The sequence below is a fragment of the Dioscorea cayenensis genome, chromosome 6, assembly GCF_009730915.1.
Source record: "Dioscorea cayenensis subsp. rotundata cultivar TDr96_F1 chromosome 6, TDr96_F1_v2_PseudoChromosome.rev07_lg8_w22 25.fasta, whole genome shotgun sequence".
Classification (NCBI taxonomy): domain Eukaryota; kingdom Viridiplantae; phylum Streptophyta; class Magnoliopsida; order Dioscoreales; family Dioscoreaceae; genus Dioscorea; species Dioscorea cayenensis.
In genome coordinates this window covers 17,682,767-17,699,581 of record NC_052476.1, presented here as the reverse complement: position 1 = coordinate 17,699,581, position 16,815 = coordinate 17,682,767, and the positions used below count along the sequence as shown (strand labels likewise).

At 35.3% G+C, this 16,815-nt stretch overlaps 2 pseudogenes; both read right to left on the bottom strand.

Moving 5' to 3' along the window:
• Positions 1 to 6,480: 6,480 nt before the first annotated feature.
• Positions 6,481 to 7,593, bottom strand: LOC120263199 (annotated as a pseudogene).
• A 5,669-nt stretch (positions 7,594 to 13,262) lies between these two features.
• LOC120263198 lies at positions 13,263 to 16,514 on the bottom strand (annotated as a pseudogene).
• Between the last annotated feature and the right edge of the window lie 301 nt (positions 16,515 to 16,815).

Here is a 16,815-nt window from a genome sequence, read left to right as displayed (position 1 = left end):
ATTAATCAACTTTTGTTTAAAGTTAATTAAAATAAAAAACTTGCAATCAATTAATAAAAAAAATAAAAACTTGTAATTATGAACACATTTAATAATTATTGTTTATTTAATTGATTAAAAAAAATTAATTTATGATTTATAAATATTTTTTTTTAAGATTTATAATTACCACTTCAAAAATATTTAATATTTTAGTTTTTTCCCAAAAAAAAATTTTTCAAATGCACAAAATATTATAAATAAAGAATAAAATTGACAAAATAATATTAAATTTGAAAAATAAAAACTCTCAATTATAAACACATTATGTAAATATTGTTTATTTAATTGGTTTTTTATATCAATTTTAGTGAACTAGTTAATTGAAAAACAAAAGGCCTATAATTTTTTGACTCATCTAATTATTATAATATTTATTTATAATATTTGATAATATATATATATATATCTATTAAAATTATGAACTTAACAATGACATACTATTTCAAATATAAATCTTTTATTATCTATTCTTCCAATATATATTAAAAATAAATAACAGTCAAACTTAAAATAGGAAGAAAAGCCTCATTCTACCAAAATAAACAAAATAAAAAAAAAACCCCAAAGTGAAAGACTCCAAACCCTAACTCTTTCTAAGCCCTTCCCCTTTTCCTCTCTTTCTAATTGACAATGACACCATCTCTATCTCTACTTCCCCTCTAGCGACCCCCTCACCAACCCTCCGGCGAGTCCAACCTACTCTCTAAGCCCAACCCCTTTTCAAGTGCCCGGTGAGTTTTCTAAGTGCGCTGAGGAGGACATGCGAGATCCACATTGTGGGCTCCTTTTTTCTCACCGGCCTTTAATTAGGGTTAGACCGGTTAAAAAACAATGGATCTCAAATCAAATTTTAATTTTTTATGACTTCAAGCGATTATGGGTTCATGACTTCCATTAAAGGCAAGCCCTAATGTTAATTATCGTGGACATTGTCGCAGAAACCTCCGATCAAGAAATAAGTGTGAACATGAAACAAATCTTGATTTGTGAAACTCTTTGGGTCTTTGACGTCTCATGTCTTGAGACTGCTGAGTTCAATTGTCAATTTGTATATATACATATCATATGTTGCTCCATGTGCCTCGCGTGCCACCACATTGCAGTCTTTTTGCTGACTTAGCATACCTCATTGTTGTCTAGAGATATATATATCTCATTACTACTTTAAACTTGTGTATTATATTTGCTACTGCTTTGGAAATATCATAAAATGACATTTGAAGTTGCATGGACTATCTTTGCATCACATTTCCTTACTTTTTTTTTGGATTTTTTTGAACACTTATTTCCATCACAATATAGTTTCACATAGGCTTTGAAAATTAAGACAGGGCCATTCATTCTGAAGCAAATATACTTGCCAAGTTCAATCTTCTTCTTAATTATATGATTCCCAAAACAATGAAAACACTTCCAATGATTGCAAGAGTGATGTGTATATCAGTGTTACCTGGATCGCTCCAACCACCCCTAGAACCAAGTATCAGATAGTGCGATCCAAATTGTGATATTTTTGTGTTCCTGGAACATTAGAGACAGGTACCAATTCGGGAAAGTGACGTTCCATGAAATTCTAAGAGTTGGGCTATTGGGGCATGGATAGGACCTTTCTACACTGACTTATTCAATCTGCAAAACTTGCTAAGCGGTGGCTAATAATCATCCACACACATCACTGGAGAAGAGAATGTGAAACCACCTTGAGGATGGCAGTGTTGAGGTTTACCCCAAGGTGAAAGCCACCCTTGAGACCCGTGGAAGGGATGGAGTGGAGAGGATGATGACCCCCAAGTGGTGAAGGACTCAGAAGTTGTGGATTCCGGTGGCTAGAAAACATTAGCAGAGGATGAGAGGAGATGAAGGAAACCTCAAAACGGATTGAACCTCTCTCTCACGTCTGAAAGGAGCATTTAAAACATTATGGAATATTTTAACTAAAAATACCCATAAATTAATGTTATTGCCAAATAAATGTTGCTTTTTTACGCATTAATCCTTTTTTTGTGAAAATAACTAATAAAATTGAATTCATAAAATAATATTATTTTAAAATGAAATGAAAAGTCGTCCCTTGGATAGATGTGCTGTTTTTTAAAATCAAAAGCAAAAAAAATACTATTATTCCTAGAAGCTAGAGCTTCTCCTTTAACTCAATTGTCAAACTCAATTGCCAGTGCAATTGATTTGATTTGGAACTACCATTATCATGAGAGTTAATTCGTAGTACTTCCTTTTTTGCTTCTCTGTTCAATAAACTAAGTTACAAGCATACTGTTTTTCTTCTTCCTCTTGTTATTGATCTTACAATCTGATAAAAATGGTGTTTTGGGAAAAAAAGTAGTTGATTGTTGAAGATCCAAGTGATTCAAGTGATGATGATACTCCAAAAATAATACACTCTCAAGGGATTCGAGAAACCAAGCAAGCAACAACTCATGAGCCGCAAGGAGATGATGCCAAACTGGATTCCAGATCCAAGCCCTTTTCATTTGAAGTAATACATTCTGGTCATTCACAAGGCAAAAATCCAAGTGGGAGCTAAGGTGTGGATGTGCAAATATTGCAACAACAAGTATACTAGTTCATATACTAGAATACATTACCATTTTTGTGGTGCTCTGGTAGGGATCAAATCACAGATTCAGAGATGCCAAGCATTGCTAAAAAACCATGAAGAACATGAAAGAGTAAGATGGATGGTCTAAGAAGCAGAAAAGGTTAGTGTGTCTTCTTCTTTAAAGAATTCTATTATCAACAAGAAGCAAAATCCAATGTTTGCTAAACCAATTGAGGAGACATTTGGTATATTAGAGAGAAGCTTGGTGGATATGAAGATTATGAGAGGATTATGCAAATGGCATTCCCTTTAATGTATTACAAAATCCTCAATTTGTTGAGATGGTGAATGCAATTACCAAAGCTCCAAAAAGATATAAACCTCATTCATTTGAAAAGGCAAGAACAATTTTGTTGGATGAGTGCAAAAGAGATGTAGAGAAAGATTTACTTCCAATAAAAGATACTTGGTACACTCAAGGAGTGTCTATTGTTTCTGATGGTTGGTCCAATGTCAAGCATCAACCATTAATCGATGTCATTGCAACAAATAGTCATGGGGCGATGTTTATGTATGTCAAGACTTCTCCAGAATTGAAAAAACAAGATTTGCAATTGCTAAATTCTTGCTGAAGTCCATTGAAGAGATTTAAGCATCAAATGTTCTTTCAGGTTGTTACTGACAATGCAGCCAATTGTAGAGCAGCTGGGAAAGAAATTGAAAAGATACACACGCACATCTTTTGGTCACCATGTGTGGTTTCACACACTCAACTTGATTATAAAAGATTTTGACAATGCATTTGAATGGTTAAGAAACACATATAGGAGGGGAAAAACAATTGTTAAATATTTCGTAAATCAAACACATGTGTTGTCTATGTTTAGAGTACAATCAAAATTAGAATTATTGAAAGTTGCCAAAACCATATTTGCTTCTCATTATATTCTATTGAAGAGGTTGCTTGATTGTAGAGAGGCACTTGCTACTACTATTGTGCTTAGAGCATGGAAAGAATGGGTAAAAGCATAAGATGAAAACACTAGAGAGATGGAGAACATTGTAGCTAAAACTTTTTCTAGTGAAATTTTTTGGGAGGATGTTGAAAATGTGGTTATGATTACAGAAGCATATTTTTTTGTTAATTAGGTTTTGTGATCAAGAAGATGCCAAAATGGGAGAAGTTTATGAAAAAAGTGGATACCATAATAGGACAAATTAAGGATATCATGAGGGGTAATGAATATGAATGTGATTATCCTTGTATGGAAAAGAAAATACTTGAAAGATAGGAAAAGATGAATATTCCCATGAATTGTCTTGGATTTGATCTAAGTCCTCAGTTTTATGATGTTCATTATCTTTCTACTCTTGCACCTGGTGAATATCCTCGAAGAGCTCCAAATTGTGGCAATGATGTTGTTTTCGGAGTTATGGAAGCTTTCAACAGAATTACAAAAAATTCCAGTGAAGAAAAGCTTTGAGAGAGCAATTTACCAGTTTTCACTTAAAGAAAGGACTTTTTTCATTGGCAGCAGCACAAGTTGATGCAGTCAAAATGGATGCTATAGAATGGTGGTCAACCTATGGTTCACAAACTCCAGAGTTGATGGAAGTTGCAAAAAAGTGCTTCCACAACCTATTAGCAGTTCATCGATGGAGAGAGCTTGTAGCACCTATTCTCATGTTCATAATGTGAAAAGGAATCGCTTGAATTGTACAAGGGCTAATAAACCTGGTTTTCATCCAATCAAACATTCATCTTCAGTCAAGATTCAATGAAACTTATGTAAATGGTCCATTTTGAAAATGGGACATTGATCCAGATAATGCATTTTTGGAGGATTCATCAGTAATGTTAGAAGACATGAGATGGACTGGCTTGGATAGGGAATTTGATGATGAGAATCATGAGATACTACCAAGAGAAAATGAATAAATTCAAGAGAATCAAGCACATTCAAGCAAGGTTTCAGAAGAAGGATGTATGACTAAAGGGAAGGCAAAGATGTCCAAGTATTGAACATTGAAATGTTGAAGTATGAAGTATGAACCTTGAAATCTTGAATTATGTATGTTGTAGCTTTTACTTCATGACTTATGTATTCTGCATCTTTTGTTTTAAATTTTTGAAATATTGAAGTATTGAACCTTGAATTATGACTTATGTTGAAGCTTCTATTTTTAGACCATTTTAATTTTGGATTTTTAAGCATTATTATAATGTTAATGTGACAAAATGAGCAGGATTGAAGTTTAACAATTTAATCATATTCAATTAATATCATTAGTTCAAATTTCAGAAAAGTTAAAATTCAATAACAATTTGTAAGTTGCTAAATCGTCCTCAACTTGTTGGGATGTGGTAATAATTGTAAAATGGATGATAGGCTAATGGTCAAATCTCATCTCAAGTATGTTAATGCCTTTAGTTTTGCATAATTTGCTACAAAATGTAGATCCTAAATCCTGATTTTAAAGATAATCTTTGTAAAACTTTATAAACCAGTGATATGAGCTTTTATGTTTTATTAACCTTTAGATTAATTTTCAAACTTATGAAATGAGCATTCTATGATGTTTTGTTTCAATGTTCATGTGAATTAAATCAATTGAAAGTCTGAATTATTATTCATAAAAACTTGTTTACATCTTACCAATATTTTACAAAATACATAATATATGTTGTCAGCGATCTGAAAAGTATTTTGAACCGTACCACGATCTGGAACATCTTACCAATGAAGTATACTCCCTTTGTATCATAAAATTTTTAAACTGCGATCCACGTTCCCATTTTCATACCATGTACCAAGGCATACCCCGTTCCGGGTAACATTGGTTTATATACTATATATATGTTTGAAACAACTTACATAATAGTATTGCGTGATTTGGATATAGTCTATCGCAGCAATATGATTATGACTTTTTAATAATAACAAAGGTTACCACATAAAAAGGGCCGTGTGCTGATGTCTATAATCCAAATATCATTGCCAAAACTGATTTATTCTTTTAATAATCCAACAGCCACTCTATGCCTCAAAATGCGCAATATTTTCCTTATATATATATATATATATTAATGTGAACATCCACAATGTCAGATATTGATTTCTCCATAGTCTCCTGTTCCTCATCAAGTTATGCATAGACTCACTCATAACCTCTTTGAGATCTTCTAGTTCAAGTCTACCACTTTTGGCTAATAGTTCTCTTTCATCAAATTTACTTTCTGCACATCCAATGCTTTTGATACACAATCTTTATGAATTTCCAAGTTTTAACTATTTTCATGCAAACAAGTACTGTTTATAGATTTAAAGAATGGAACTTAACCAACTTAAATGCATTTCATCATTTAAGAAGAACATCATTGTAGTTTATTTTTGTATTTTCAAACATAAAGTTGGTGTGGCTTTATGTAATTACTCATGATAATTAGTTGTCATTTGTATTACTTTTTCAAGGAGATTTGGATTCGTTCATAGACGTTGTTCAATTCCTGCTATTGATACAGGATGGTATGACAACACCATGTCTAAATTTCAGCAATACTTTAACTGCTAATGACTTTGAAATAGAATTGCCCTGGAATAATTTCAATAATGCAAATCCATGGACTTCATGATTTCAGGGCATAGACAGAAAAGATGTTCGATTTGTTTGCCATATGAAATATCCCAAAGTCAATGGAAGGCTTCTATCAAAAAACTAGAAGGGCACAAGAGCTACTTTCCATGATAGCTTTGCTCCTGGCATGTGATCTTATAAGTTTATCTTTTCAAGTAAAGCCTTCATTTTATTTATAGATCTAAACATGAAATAATATAACGTATACAATATAAAGATGAACATTTCAATTGACTTTAGTAGTCTCACAAGACTTCTTTAATGGAAACAAATCAATATTCTTGAATTGATCATCGGCTTGCAACCTCCATTATTACAAATAACAACAAATCTTCTAAGCCAACAGTAGGCTTACAGCTATCTTGAGCTCAAATAGTAGATAGGAAGTTTTAGTGTTCCAAGTAGCTTCAATCATAATGTTGCCCTTCACACCTTATGCATTCATCATCTGCTTTTATTGTCTTAACTCCCATCTCTCCTAGCTGAACTGCTTCACCCTGCCCAATGTTACTAACAACAGAAATTTCTTGCTCATTGTTACTACCTTCAGCAAACATGCACAGATCAGGCATGCCATAAGATCCATTGTCAAATTCTATAATTACATTATTAATAACATTTCGTACCTTGCCAACATATACTTCATCCTTATGGTTGACATCAATAGGATTGTAAGGCATGATAGAGACTACATTTGCACCAACAAATAGCCTCATCAGATCAAAGAAATGGCATCCCTTTTCCATCAGAGTTTCACCGATGTTAACATTGAAACCATTCCAATTATTGATCAAATTGCACCAAATTCGGAGAAATTGTCCTGACAAAATTCATCTGTGATATCAAAATTCAGATTCTTGATGCAGAGGTTTGAACATTTGAATTCCATAGGGAATGTTTTGTTGTAGGATGCCTGAAAATTGTGGTTATGGAAAGAGAAGTTTACTGGTCAGCAAGAGTCAAAGGTGGGAAAAAAATTGGTTGACTGTGTTGACAACCAATAAAAATGAAGGACCCCCACTATCTCAAACTCTCAAACAAAGATTGCATTTACACTTACCAACCAATGAAAGAATAGTGTTGTGATCCTACAACATTGTGTCTTTTCTTTATTATAGTATGATATACCAGCTTAGGTTTTTCTTTTTGTTACTAGGTATGGAGGTGATGTAGCTTTGTCTAGGGAACTAGATGATGATGATTTAAAAATATTTAAGTGTGGTAGTTTCTTCTGTATTAAAAGGGGTTTCGGTTATCCAATGAAAAGTATGATGAAGAAGTTCAAAATCCAATGAAAAATTTTCGCCTATTTTTCATCTTCTACCGATCCTCTGTCCATATGTTTCATACTTTCTCATCAGAAAATCAACTCCATCTTCTTGTTTAATCACAATAGTGGTATTAGAGCTTGGTGTTAAGATTGACAGTGACAAATGGCGTCGAATAGCAGCAACCGAGCGGGAGTCTCAGGACCACCACTACTAACCTTTGATGGAGAAGGTTATGATCTCTGGAGCCTGATGATGAAGACTCTATTTAGATCGCAGGAACATTTGGGAACTCATGGACAAGGGTTTCTCAGAGAAATAAGATGAAGCAAAGGTAAGAGAGAATAAGAAAAAATATGCCAAGACATTGTTTTTCATACATCAAGCTCTCTCTCGACCTCCTTGCTAGCATAGCCTCGATAAACACAGCAAATGAGGCATGTGTTACACTACAAAAGGTATGCCAAGGTAATCACAAAATTATGGTGGTTAAACTCCAAACATTGAGACAATCTTTAGAGAACCTCAGAATAAAAAACACTGAAGGAGTCCAAGACTATATTACAAGGGTGCTGGAGCTAGCAAACCAGATGAAGGCTTTGGGAGACACAGTTCCTGAAGCAATGGTTGTTGGGAAGCTACTAAGGAGCCTAGGACGAAAGTTTAATCATGTGGTCACTGCGATTGAGGAATCCAAGGACCTCAGCAAGTTGACCATGGATGAAGTGAGTGGTTCACTGCTAGCTCATGAAGCTAGACTTGTGAGGCAAGTAGATGATACAACAGAGAAGGACGAGAAAGCACTACATATAAGAGGTCAAGTTTCAAGAGCTAAAGATCATAAGAAGTCTTCTATTAGAGGCGGAGGGAGGGGGTTCTCTCAGGGAAGATTTCATGGGAGAGGAAGTTCAAGAGGAACCGACAATAGGCAGCATTAAGGGGAACAAAGAAGCTATAAAGGAAATATATAATGCCATTTGTGCAAGAAATTTGGTCATATGAAAGTTGATTGCTGAGTATAAATATAAGAATATACAGATGGGAACCACTCTCCTTGCAGAAGAAAAGGAAGTTAGTAATCTGTTTATCGCTCAATGTGAAGATGAACAAGAAGCCACTACAGTTTGGTTAGTGGACAGCAGATGCACCAACCACATGTCTGGTACCAAGGAGTTATTTGAGAACCTTGATGAATCCCAGAAGATCAATGTAAGATTAGGGAAATGATAAAGAAATACATGTTCAAAGAAAGGGCACGTTGTTGCTCTTGCTGCAACAGGAGAAAGAACGAAGCTCTTGCACAATGTGCAATATATCCCTAGTTTAGCATACAATCTAGTTAGTGTTAAGCAATTGTTGGCAAGTGGAAACTCAGTGATCTTTACTGGGAATTCATGTATCATTCGAGATGACAATTTTGGAGAAAAACTTGTAAGTATCTCTAAAACTACGAATAATATGTTTCCTCTTGATCTCTCCAGGGTTGAAGAGTCAATGTAGCACTGAAATGTGGAGAAAAATTCCAAACTTTGGCATCTACGATTTGTCCACCTGAAATTCTGACTCAGAGCTTGAAGAGCAAAGGTATGGTCCTGGGATTGCCAAACATTGGAAGAATGAAGCACTGTGAGACATGTGCAATGAAGAAGCAAGTAAGAAAGCCCTTCCAAACTAGAAGAAAGTGAACCTACTTACACTCATCTATAACTAATACACGCGGACATTTGTGGACCGATGCAAATAACCTCTCTCGGTGGCAGCAGGTATTATCTATTGTTTGTTGATGATTATAGCCACATGTGTTGGATATACTGCATAAAAAAAAGTCAAAAGCCTGTGAGACATTTCAAAAATTCAAACAAATGGTGGAGAAATAGACAGGATTAAAGATCAAAGTCCTATGTACAGACAGAGGAGGTGAATTTACAAGTTGTGAATTCAATTTGTTCTGTGAAAGACATGGCATTATGAAAGTAGCTCATAGCTCCTTACTCACCGCAGCAGAACACAATTTCATAGAGGAAGAACAAAACCATCATGGACATGGCTAGCGCATTGCTAAAGGAAAGAGGAATGGCAAACTAGTTTTGGGCAGAAGTTAAGAAACAAAATACCTTATGAAGCATGGCATGGATACAAGCCGAGGGTGAGCCACTTGCAAGTATATATTTGGAAGCATTGCATATGCTCTTATTCCATCAGATAAATTGTAGAAACTTGATACAAAGTCTGAGAAGTGTGTGCTTATTGGCTATTGCTCAAATGTGAAAGCCTATTACTTGTTTTATCCAATTACCTCTAAATTTATTGTGAGCAAGGATGTGACTTTCAATGAAGATGCAGGGTGGAATTGGAATATGAGTAGTAAAATTGAAATAACACCATTTGTTATATATGAAGAGTTATTTAAGCGGTTATGTGGTTCCACAGCTGAAGGCAACACAGCTTCAAGAGTGAATATACCTGCACAATAAAATAATTTTGGTAGAACTCAATCTAAAGTCAATGGTGAAGGTAGTTGTGGCTGTGAGCTCGACACGAGTGTTGAGTCACCAGTTAGAAAAACAAGATCTTTGGCAGAAATTTATGAGAACTGCACGCTTGCCCTGAATGTGACTGACCCATGTACATATGAAGAAGCAACAAAGATTGAAGTTTGAAGGGAGGCAATGAATGAAGAACTAGAGGCTATCCAGAAGAATGGCACATGGGAATTGGTTGAACTACCACCTAAGTAGAAGTTTGTACAACTGAAGTGGATCTACAAAATAATATTCTACTTAGATGGCACAATTCAAAGACATAAAGCTCACTTGGTGGCTAAGGGGTATGCACAGGAAGCATGAATTGATTTTGATGAAGTATACACATCGGTGGCAAGAATGGAAACTGTAAGACCTCTCCTTGCCATTGTAGCTCAAAGAGGATGGCCCGTCTATCATATTAACGTAAAGTATGCCTTCCTCAATGAAAGATATTCTTGAAGAGGTGTATGTGGAGCAACCTTTCGGTTATAAAATAAAGGGAGAAGAAGACAAAGTGCTTCGACTCAAAAGGCACTGCATGATCTCAAACAAGCACCTAGGGTATGGGATGCAAAGATTGACTGTTACCTTCAAAATAAAGGGTTCTTGAATGAACACACATTATACAAGTGAATAGATGGAGCTGGTCACTTACTGCTGGTATGTATCTATGTTGATGACATTGTTTACTTAAGCTCTTCACAGTCCATATTAGTGGAGTTCAAACAAGAAATGAAGGTTACTTTCAAAATGTCTGACTTTGGGAATGTTAAATTATTTCTTGGGAATAGAGGTAAAGTAGAAAGATGGGATGTATGTTCATTACACAAAAGAGGTATGTTGAAAGAAACATTGAAGTGGCTCAAAATGGATCAGTGCAGGCCAGTTAACACTCCAATGAATTACAGTGAAAGATTGCAATTAGAAGATGATTCAGGTCTTACTGATTTGAAGATTTACAGAAGCTTAGTTTGAAGATTGTTGTATTTTCCACATACTTGGCCTGACATAACCTTTGACATGAATATGCTGTCCAGATTTGTGTTAGTAAACCTACCAAAAAACACCTTGGTGCTACAAACCACTTGCTGAGATACATAGCTGGAACAACAACCTATAGAGTGGCATATACTAGGACTGAAGAATGCAGGATGAGAGGCTTCACTGATAGTGATTGGGGAGAAATCAATTGAAGATTGTCGAAGCACATCAGAGATGGTGTTTGACATTGGCTTTTGTGGTTGTCTCATGGGGCTCAAAATAAACAAGAAGTGACTACTCTCTCCACCACTAAAGCAGAATATATAGCAGCAACTTTGTCAAGCAATCTACATGAAGAGGATGATGGAGGATTGGGGACTAAAGCAAGAAGAGGTACTGGAAATCTGGTGTGATAACAGATCAGCAATCAAAATTGCCAAAAATCCCGCACATCATGGAAGATCTAAACATATTGACATTCGATTTCATTTTATCCACAATTTGGTGACCGATGGATTAATTAAGCTAAAGCATTATAAGTATGAAGATCAAAGTGCAGATATATTTACAAAACCATTGCTTGTGAAGAAACACAATTTATTAAGAATGCAGCTAGGAGTTGAAGAATTTTCAAGCATGGGAGGGATGTTGCAGGATGCTTGAAAACTATGGTTATGGAAAGAGAAGTTTACTGGTTAGCTGGAGTCAAAGGTGGAAAGAAATTGGTTGATTGTGCTGACAACTAATAAAATGGAGGGTCCCCACTATCTCAATCTCTCCAACAAAGATTTCATTTACACTGACCAGCCAATGAAAGAATAATGTTGTGATCTTGCAACATTTTATCTTTTCTTTACTATGGTACGATGTACCAACTTAGCTTCTTTTTGGTACTAGGTATGGGGGTGATGTAACTTTGTCTGGAAACTAGATGATGATGATTTAAAAATATTTATGTGTGGTAGTTGCTTTCGTAATAAAAGGGGTTTTGGTTATCCAATGAAATGTAGGATTAAGAAATTCAAAAGCCAATGAAAAACTTTCCCTTGTTTTTCATCTTCTACCAATCCTCTGTCCAGATTTTTCATACTTTTTCATCAGAAAATCAACTACATCTTCTTGTTTAATCACAACATGTTTCCCTTTCAGTCTTGTTGAGGAATTTGGTACAATATTTCAATGTCCCTTAGCTTTAGTTCAGTGATCTTCTCATCATAACCATGAATAGCTTTAGCTCAATGATCTGCTCATCATAAGCATGTGCACCAAAATTTGAAGTAGGTTTCACTTGTGTATGTGATAAATTCACTGGATTTTTCATACTTTCTCATCAGAAAATCAACTCCATCTTGTTTAATCACAACATGTTTCCCTTTGAGTCTTCTTGAGGAATTTGGTACAATATTTAAATGTCCCTTAACTTTAGTTCAGTGATATGCTCATCATAACCATGAATAGCTTTAGCTCAATGATCTGCTCATCATAAGCATGTGCACCAAAATTTGAAGCAGGTTTCACTTGTGTATGTGATAAATTCACTGGATTTTTCATACTTTCTCATCAGAAAATCAACTCCATCTTGTTTAATCACAACATGTTTCCCTTTCAGTCTTGTTAAGGAATTTGGTACAACATTTCAATGTCCCTTAGCTTTAGTTCAGTGATCTGCTCATCATAACCACGAATAGCTTTAGCTCAATTATCTGCTCATCATAAGCATATGTACCAGAATTTGAAGCAAGTTTCACTTTCTTATGTGATAAATTCACTGGATTTCCATATTTTTTTGAGCAGGGTGAGTACCCTATGATGGTGTCATCTACTGTATGAATCTGAGTCTGAGCACTATTACTTATGCTTTCTATGTTTGCTTCCTTACTTGTCCCTTAAGCTTCAAGTGCTTCCCAGTTTTGCTAGTCTTTCTTGAAGTCAAAAATAATGGTGTACATCTTTCGCACTCTAGAAGTTAAGCCCATGCTCTTTATTGAGTGTTTATGAACAATTTTCCATATAATTGTGATTGATTTCTTTCCATTGACCAGGAGATCTGACCCACCAACGAGTAGTCCTTGCTCTGACCTTTTGATAAAAAGATATTTCAGTCTTTTGTTGCCTTCCTTTAATAATTTTTGGTCTAGAATTTCTGCTCTTTCAATGACACGGACAGCAACAGTGACTTTTGGTCTTTGAGGGGAAACTTGGGAACAACCTTCTTTCTCTACTTTATAAGAAACATCAACCACATTTAGTATTTTAGCTTGAATGCGGGATTGCGAATTTGGAATCGCCAATGGAGTCACTTAGAGTCATGGTCAAAGAATGGCCTACACGCAGCTGCCATAGGGTGGCGTGGCGAATGAGTCCTTCATTGCAGACATGGCTTTGAAGAAATGTGTACATGGTGCTAAAGCAAAAGGGATTGGCCGCAACATTTTCCCCCACATTGAGGGTGCTTTCCTAAAATTATGGCTTCATTGGATATCAACTACATAAGTTGTCAAGGCCCTATAATCACTGGCAGCTTTAAATAATAATTTTGAAAATTGCTTCTGATATTCCACTTCTACTGGAATGTAGACAAGCAATGATGCAATCTTTATTCTGAGTGATGTCCTTAAGTATAGCAATTATTCTTGCTAAGAACCCACATTTCTTCTCCATCTCAATGATATGAGTTAGATGTGCCACATTCTTGTCATCCTTGTGCCCTTGAAGCTCCACTTGTAGATTCGCTATGTTCCACCGCACAGAAGTAAGCTCTCTCAAACTCTGATTAAATTATCACTCTTGTCCCTAGTCAGTGAGTTATACATGCCTTGGTAGTCTTCCTAAACATGAGGGATGGAGAAGCCGAGATTGGAAACAATGGAGACCACGCCTCAGATCCTTGACAGCAACATTCTTGACATTAAACCCAATGTTGGCATCGGGCAAGGCCTCTGGGAGTCACTTGTGGACCCCGCCCAGCACTAAAGCATGCTTAGGATGCTAAGCTCTTGATTTGCACTTAATCCCATCTCCTTTTTCTCTATGCTTTTATTGTTTAGCTGAGGTGATGAATTCCCAGAAGAAATTTTGGTTCCATCACATCCATGTCTTTCATTGGGTCCAGCCTTTAATTCCAATGTTTTCCTTCTTTTCCATCTTCTCCAATTGCTTCTTCTTTATTCCTTTGCCTTGTGAGGAAGCTTGCTAGTTGGGAGGGCTTTGGAGCTTAGATTTTCAGCTGGGTTCTTTTTTCACCTCTCTTTTTCGGCCATCGTGGTAAGCCCCTAGCCATGCTTGGTTAAATTCTTTTTAGTAGTGTTGTTGTTGGTAACTAAAACTATGACTTTTCTTCTCTATCCTTTGATTAGCTTGTCATGATTTATTGAGTAGCATGTTAGCTCTTATTATTTAGAAACCTTGGCATGTTGATGGCTAAATTCGGAGTTGTTCATGCTTGTTGTTTCTTAGTTCATAGCTCAAAATTGTTGTTGAAATCCTTGGAGCTTAGTGTTAGCTCAAGGGCTTGTGCTTAACCATCCTTGTTTTTGGATAGGTTTGACCTTGGTATTAGTTTAATGAGTGATAAGCTGCATGATTTTTACGTACCCAAGCTTGGTGGAGATTTTTGGACCTTATATGAGGATAGAACCAGCATGCTATAAGCCATGCATTTGTGTATGATTTCATGTGTATGTATATATATATATTCTGTTAATTCTGGTTCTACATTTGTTATGTTGGTGGAGTGGTTTTGTAAAGTTAAAAGCAATGTAAGAGAATGGGGAAAGTTTTTGTGGTGGAATGTGTTTGGATTTAGATGGTGGAGATGTTCTCATCAAGTTAAAAGCATTAGTTCAAGGCAAATGCCAAATGAGTGGAGGTTAAGCATTGGATCATTTTAATTTTAATCATGTTAATTATTTAAGCTTCTAAGGTGTGTTTTAAATTCCTGAATGAGTGCTTGCAAGACGATTATTGTCATTTATTTAGTTTTTATTTATTTTTTTATATTTTCAATTGCTTTCTAGAGAATGCTTAGGGTAATACTTGCGATTAGAGTGATTTTGTTTTAACTATGGTAAATCATTGGGTTTTAGGATCATTTTAGGGAGTGGCCTTGGATCTCATTTTTGGACTTAAGCTAATACCAGGTAAGTAATCCACCAACAACTCCGTATTTTCAGCATTTGAGAAATTATTTTATTCGGTAAAATAATTATCTAGTATTTTGTTATTTTATTTAAAATATATGTTATTTTTGCTAATATTGAAATTATTTATTTTGAATATGTATTTTGAGGTATTTTCCTTAATTAATTGTTTTTATTTAGTTTTTGACTTAGTAAATCTACCTTGGTGTGATGCTAATTAAATGACTACTATTTATTTTAACTTGGTTATTGATTTATTATTTATACTAAGTGTGTGATTGCATTCAAATGATTACTTCAACATTTTTAAAATTAATTTATTTCCAGGCGTGGGTTGATGATTCTACTATCATTTGGATTGACTTAGTTTCATTTAATTTGGTTTTGAAGGAGCTGGTGTTTTGAATAATTTTAAATATTTTATGTGCTTAAATTTTTATATTTCATTTATAGTTATCTATTTATTTTCTCTAAAGTGAGATCTTAATATTTATCACTATTTCTGAGTATATATGAACTTGAGGAATTTAGAAATTTTTGAACTTGTACTCTACAAATATTTTGTATTTGAATGTTTTGTATCTGGAATTCTTTTGATTATAGTATTCTTGAATAGTTGTATTATTAGAGAACTATACCTTTGTTGAATTATTTATTTTGTATTTGTTTAAACTATGTTTAAACTTTGAATTATTCTTAATATTTGAAATCAAAATTTATAAACTATGTTGTTTTAAATAAATTTTTGGATTACTTACAGGGCTAGTGAGCTCGTGGATTTGTTTTAAATCCTTTTTCAGATCAAGAGTGGTAGACTAGTGTAGACCTTGAAAGACAGTTTGTAGATGTTGTCTTGTTCTGTTGTAAAATTTGAATTCTTGTCATTGTCTATCCCTGTGTCCCTTGTATTTTATATTTTAGACTTCTTGCATCCCCGTATTATATACTTTATAGTGTCTATAATTCTGTAACTCACTTTATTCGTTATAGTTTTGCCTGTCCTAAATCAAGTTCTGAGGCTATGTAGGTCTACTAGGTTCACACCCTATGGGTTTGTAGCCATTTGTTCGCGGACTGGGTCCGGCAAGCTAGGTGTGGGGTGTGATATCACTTATGGTATTACTACCGATTAGCTTGAGATCAATGAACTGGATAATGATCTCCGGGATCTCTAATGAAGAATCTGCGATGAGTTTGAGAGGAGCATCGAGATAACTCCGGGGTTACCAACATTGTCATCTCTAATCTCTCCATGGCGGCTAGGTGTCTTCATCTTCATGCTTCTTTTCTCTTCCTCGAGGCTTTCGTTATCCAAAGAGTGGGAGGATGTGGAAGGGGAGCACCACCATCTTCTATCCTTGGCCATGGATGGGATTCTCTTCACCTGCTCTCAGCCTCCCTCTTTCATCTTGCAGAAAGACAGGTGCAATGGTAGCAGGGGTGGCAACAGAGGCTGCGACAATAGAGGCAGCAACAACAGTAGGCAACGACGGATCGCAACAGAAGGCAAGCGACAATGGCAACCACAACAGCGGGCAACGGTAGGCAACGACCTAGTTTTGTTATCCGGTCGTTTTCTTTTATCCCCGGTTTGCCTCTCTGGCCCTCCTTCCTTATTAAAATCTTCTTCCACTTCCAAGCCTCATCGTAACGTGGGCGTGAAGTCG